We start from the raw sequence: 6,296 nt of genomic DNA, 5'->3' as shown, positions 1-6,296 counted from the left end.
AGAAGGGGAAATTTTAATCTGTATACTGCTTTTCTCTCAAGGGGTTGTAAATGATTTTTAAACACAACCTCTGATGTTGCTGTTTTGTAAGTACTACCCTCTGGGTAAGCTAGCAGTGATAAGCTTCTCCTTATAGGGAGGAAGTTGGAGAAAGGGACGAGTTTCCAGAGTCAACTCTACCACAAAGAGTTAACCCTTCCCCTCGGACGTGAGCGTCTGCCCCTTCCTTGCTTTCTACTGCGCAACCAAACTGCGCCCAAGCTCGAACCAACCATGGCGGTCACATCCTTTGCCAGTTGACTTAACAGACACTTTCGGCAGCCTATCAGAACTTTGAACTGCCCAACCATCAGCCAATTACAACTAAAGCTTGGTCTAGGACGCTCCAGGTCCGGGAGGGGGGGTAATACCGGGTCAGGAAAAGGGGTGGTAAGGAAGCTTTGACGGACGGGTAAACTAAACCAATAAGAGCAGAGAGCTGCCGCCCCACTACCCAATGGAGAGATAGGAAGTGTGAAGCGGGGTGGGCCTGTTGTCATGGGGGAGGTGGTGGCGCTAGGTGGCTACTGGCGCCCGAGGTAGAGGCAGTGGCACTGGAGTTGGCCGGGGGCAGCGGCAGGTGAGTACCGGTAACGCTGACCTGAGGTCTGGGGGCAGTCGCGGGGCGGAAACTCCAGCTCGGCGCTCCCGAGGCGGAAGCCAGCGGAAGGGGGCCTGGACTGCGGGCCGGGTCGGGCCCCGGTCGGGGCCAGGGCGGGGGCGGCGGCGGCGGCGGCGGCGGCCAGTTCGCGCTGACTGGGCTGGTGGGAGAGCCGTCCGGCTCCTGGCGGCGGAGTTCGTGGTGGCAAGGTAGGCTGGGGCCGGACCCAAGCGGGTCAGGCCGGGAGGTCCCTTGGGACGCTTAGCTGCGCGGGTCTGGGGCACTGCCCGGCGTCCGGTGTGTGAGGGGTAGGTCCTTGGGGAGACGGGGGTGTCTGGGGTCCCAGAGAACGGGGTGACCCGGGGTGACCGGTTACGACCTGGTCCGCGGGCGGGGTGACTCGGGAATACCCAGGACAGCTTGGGTGCGAGGAGGAAGGGGAACCCGGGAAGCCCGGGAGCGGCCCGAGAGGAGAAAGCTGGGGGGCCGGGAGACTGGGAGTGGCCCGGGTCCGAGGGAGAAGGGAGGCCGAGGGCGGCCGGGGTCTCAGCGAGGGCGTTGAGGAAAGGCAGGGAGGCACCTGGGGATCCTCCTGAGAAAGGCGGCCATCCGAGAGAGGAGCGCTCTTGGGGTTCTTGCGGGGCTTTGGAGTGTCGGACTCGTGGAGACCTTGAACAGCTTGGGGAGGAACGGGAGCGCCCTGCCCCCCACCGCTGGTCTGGGATGGGAAATCCAAGACTGGCCTGGGAACTCCTGGGTCTGAGGGTCCCCGGGAAACCAGGGTTTTGAAAAAAGTCCTGGAGGGGTAGCTTGGGTTTGAGACTGTGGTGAGGGGTTTAGCTGAGGAATGGAAGTTCTCTCAGTTGGAGATAAGTCAAGCAAAATGACACGGGGGTGGGCGGGAGAAGTTGTTTCCTTGTAGGAAGGGAGTAGGAGGTAGGGCGTAGTAGGAGGGAGCGAGAAAGTTGCTCAGGAAGAGACTAGTGGTCTTGTGGAAACTGGCCGGAACAGTAGATATGAGAAATTAACATGGGGCCCTTAATAGGTTCTAAGGACTTTAGAAATAGAAGAACCTTCAGCTTCATAATACTAAGATGCCATCTAGGAGCAGAGAAAGGGTTCTAAAAGCAAGGTTGTGACTTACATTCCAATGCTTTAGAAAAGAAATTTGTTTTAGGACGCGAGCAATAATGTTAGAAAATAAGGACATTGACAAGATGGGTAATTTGAAAGGGGAAAAGGGGATAGCTGAACTAAAGGAGTGGGACCGGGGACTTAATCAGAAAGAAGAGAGGCATGAAGAGGACAGGCTTAACTTTCGCCAAATTAGAAATAAATTTGAATTCTAGTTCTACCACTTAGCTTTGACAGCTTAACCTCTCTCTGTGTGGAAGTTTCATCTGTGTAATAGGGATAACAATACTTCCTACTTCTTAGGGTTGTATTTTCACATGAGTTAATATCTGTGGAACTTTTAGAATAGTGACTGGCACAAAGTAAGCACTGTACTGGATTATTAAATGTGTAGAGGATAAAGAAAGTCCTGAATTCTTTAATGCGTTGTTCTCAAACTTTAACTTGAACCAGAATCACCTGGACGGCTTGCTAAAATGTAGACTGCTGGCTCCACCCAGAGTTTCTGATTCAGTAGGTCTGGGATGGGGCCTGAGAGTTTGCATTTATCTCAGGTGATGGCTTATGTTGGTCAGGGGAACCACTTGCTTTATTGAAAACAGTAGTAATGTAGCAACCTTAAAATACTTGTCTACCCTGCTAGAGACAGGTAGAAGCAAATTGCAAAGAAAAGATCCTAATACTGTATAAGGGATGCCCTATTTTAAGCCTGTGTTTTTCAAACTGTGGATCATGATTTATTAGTAACTTATAAAATCAATTTAGTGGGTTAAATTGATTAAAAATAAAATAGAATAAAAATAAAACAGAATAGAACAGAATTGACTACCATTGTACGTGGCAAGGAAAAATATTGTTTTGGGAAATTTTGCTCATACATGTGTATACTAGGTCACAATGTAAAATGTATTTCTTACATTAAAAGGAGTTTGTAAAACTGTTTTGAGCCATGCACTGCAGCAAAAGCAGCCCTTCAGTAGGGACATCCAGGGACTGGGTTTATTGTTTATTTATTTTTCTTTTTGTGGTAATTTTCTCAGGTGTTGATACATTCTATTAAATTTCTTCAGTTTCTGATTTGGTTTCTCCTGTGTTTGCCTTATCATACATTGTGTTGTGCTTCTTTTTAAATACTGAGAATCTTTAGCATGAGGACTAAAGGGAATTTGAGGTAGAGAGGTGAAATTGAGTGGTGTTTCTCAGATGTGGTCCACTTTTGTTTCACTCATGCCCTCTTGTTTACCTTTTCTTTTTTACCAGTGTACTGTAAAGCACTGTCTGTAAAAAACCTAAGTATACACAGACGTGTTGACAGTAAACAACCAACACAAATAGACTGGTTTGAGAACAGTTCATGTATAGAAAGTAAGCAAAAACCAAATAAGACACATTTCAAAAGAGAAAAGCAAAAGGGTGTTTCCTTTTTAGAGAGTAAAGGAATTCTAAAGTTTTCATGGCCTTAATACAAAATATGTAATATAAAAGCATTTTTAAGGGAACCAGATATACTTGTGTATTTTAGATTTCTAGGTTTTTGAAGAGAGGAGACATAGTAATAATGCTCAGATGCACCTGGGTAGAGTTTTAACTACAAAGTAAATAGTTTATTAAGCAGGAGCTTTTGTTTTGATGGTTTTCTCCCTTGAGAATGATCTGGATGTGGCATAGAGTTGTAAATTTAACTTGTTTGAGGGACCCAAATGTAATCTATATACTTATTTTAAGCTATATTAAGAATATATATGTATGTTTTGTGCTGTTCTTCGTTTGATTTTTCTTCTATAAGACTAGATGGTTTATATTTAGAAAGAGTTGATTTATGTTTGTTTTAATGGACATAAGGACAGAGAAAACAGTATTGAAAACTGAAAGAGATTCTTACAGCTCTCTTTAAAATCTTTAATCTAGGGGATTTATAACCCTTTCATTAATGTTTTATGAAATTGTGAAGAAACTTTTGGAGTAGCTTTGCATCAGGATTTTTAGATTTTTTTCTCTCTCAAAAATAATTTTTAGTTCTATTTCATGTTTTTATTATATTTTATTAAAATTTTAATTTTTGTTTGGAAGACTATAAAACATGTAATTATTTCATTTTTGAGTTGAAAAACGTAAGCAGTCTTTTCATAAAACAAATTTACTAATTTTTTGTGACAAAGGTTCCAAGGATGAAAGCTTTTGAATTCCTTGCTTTGAGTTAAATGAAGTATCCCTACCACCAAAATGGTTGTTAAGTCATTGTACAGTTGATGGGCACTTTTGTACAGATCATTGTTCTTTACTAACTGATGGAAGAATGTAAAATCTTAGTAATCGAGTGTGGGAAAAATATAAAATTCATTCTTCATAATTATGGACATTAACTAGTTTGATTACTTACTTGCTTTTTAATGAATGGACTTTACTCAGTTGACTTATTATTCACCCATAATTTAATCATACTTATCTAGGAATAGCTCTGATTGCTCAACCGTTTTTACAGTGAGATTTGTTAATCTGTAGTTGAAAAAATGGTGGTTTTTAAATCCCAGAGAAACTGCTCCTGATGGTACAATTTAGTGAGGCTCATTTTCCAGTTTCAAAGATTATTCAGGTAAATGGTTTTTAAAAGTGGAAGTTCAATTAACACTAGTTAATTAAGTTTATTTTCTATTTCAATAAAGTTTTGTCTATTACAAATCGCTTCTGATCTGCTTTCTCTGCTTCTTTCTCTTCAACTACTCATACAATAAATCCTAATGGAAATGTGCTGCCTGAAAATCTAGTTCTGTGAAAGTACAAAACCCCAATGTCTGGTTTTTAGTTTGCTGGGAGAATTCCTTTTATCAGAAAAGGTCCCTTGGTAAACTTATTACCTTAAAAAAAGTCTTTTAATAGAGTACTTGGAAAGCTACGTTTTATTTTGGACTTGCCAAAATACATCTATTGTGTTTAATAAATTTTGATTTCTATGGAATGGATCTTGAGTTCTGCCAGTTTCTGAACTCTGATATATGTTTCCTTGGTGGGGCTAGGGAGAAAGGAAACAATTGTACTCCTTCAATTAAAAAAAATTTTTTTTGCTATCTTATTTTTTATCTTGACATTATGATAAATCCTTTATTTGCAAAGAAATACAATTTTTTGAAAATAAAGAAAAATTTATTTGCAAAGAAAATTTATATTCAGTAATATAACGTATTGGAAATCTCATTATTAAAGATGGAAATTCTATATAAGGCTTTAGGATGTTTGTTCAAATATGAGACACAGGTACTGATAAATAGGATGTCATTATCATATTGCCATATATTTTTGAGAATATAAAATATGCACTTGGAAATCTTGGGGCAAAAGGTTTGAGACTAAGGGAGAATGAGGAGAATACTGATATGTTTAAGGAGGAGTCAGAGGATCTGCAGGAAGTATGTCTAGAGGAGTGAGCCTTTCTTGGCAGTTTTCCTGGAGTGACATATGTAAAGGAGGATGATCCTATTTGCAACATTCTCGCACGGACATATTTTTCGCTCTGCTTGTTAGAACTCTTTCTTTGTTGTGTTCCACTCAGGAAAGCATGTCAGAATACAAATGAATACACTGAGAATTGCTAGTCCTAGGATGGGAGCCTTTGCAGGACCATGTGGATTTAGAAGGCTGGACACTTGTCTCTGCTTCTCCAGTTCTTGGGAATAGGTGCCCAACAGTTGTAACTAGGCCAGGTCTTCCCAGTTGTCCTTTCTAATGGAGTCTGGGATTAGGCAGTAGGAAGAGACTCCCAGTCATCTTAAATGGATTAACCAAGGGACTGCTTAATAATTAATGTTCAGTGACTTCCCTTTCTCTCTCTACCGAAACTCTGTTTCTCCCTACTTGCTTGCTGATACCTTACGTTCAGGATCAAAGTCTTGAGTTCTCTGATTAGATAGCAAAATATTAATTGTGGTAACTTGTTTATATTAAGGTGGATATAGTTAATTAGGAAAATGATTATTATCCAGTTTTTTTCCAGTTTAGTTAGGGAGGAAGAGGGATTTAAAGCCGTAGAACACTGCTTGGCTCCTGAATAAAGGCAAAGTCAGGGAAGTCGGGAACACAGAAAAAGCAAAATTTATATCTTTAAGATTGACTACCTTTGACCTTAGAAAAGTAAAAGTGATGCTTTTGTCCTGGTCAGCTGTGCAGAAGTACTCCATGGGTACCTTTCAATTGTGTCATGTGGTACTGCTTTGCATAATTTATAAGGGTTTATTTACTTAGTTATTTTTAATATAGCTGACTTTGTTATCAGGAATTTTAGCTCCCAGTATTATTTCATCAAGATAAACTTTTTTTTCAACCTAGAATGTCACAGAATCATAGAATAGCCTGATGATCACAGAAGTATATTTGTAACTAGCATATTATGAAATTGAAAAAAACATCATTTGTGTTCTGAGAAAGAATGATAGAATGGAAGAAAAATCCAAGTTTTATCATTGTATGACCATGTTTTTGAATCCTGGATCTGTCATTTACTAATTGACTAATTGGGCAGTTTATTAAA

The 6,296-nt window shown here is 40.8% G+C and overlaps 1 protein-coding gene across 10 annotated transcripts in view; it reads left to right on the top strand.

The window, feature by feature from the left end:
• The first annotated feature begins 513 nt into the window (after window positions 1-513).
• NUMB (NUMB endocytic adaptor protein) overlaps window positions 514-6,296 on the top strand; it is a 182,044-nt gene continuing 176,261 nt past the window's right edge. For 6 of the 10 annotated variants that reach the window (XM_036841382.1, XM_036841387.1, XM_036841381.1 and 3 more), the window contains exon 1: window positions 528-619. The gene's annotated coding sequence lies outside the window, so the exon portion shown is untranslated. Of the gene's footprint in view, window positions 620-718; window positions 850-6,296 lie in introns of those variants that run through there. The other 4 variants (XM_036841384.1, XM_036841378.1, XM_036841383.1 and 1 more) reach the window with 3 other exon arrangements.

Source organism: Balaenoptera musculus, chromosome 2 (assembly GCF_009873245.2).
Source record: "Balaenoptera musculus isolate JJ_BM4_2016_0621 chromosome 2, mBalMus1.pri.v3, whole genome shotgun sequence".
Lineage (NCBI taxonomy): Eukaryota > Metazoa > Chordata > Mammalia > Artiodactyla > Balaenopteridae > Balaenoptera > Balaenoptera musculus.
Note: the sequence above shows the minus strand (reverse complement) of the source record. Positions and strands in the feature narration are given on the sequence as shown.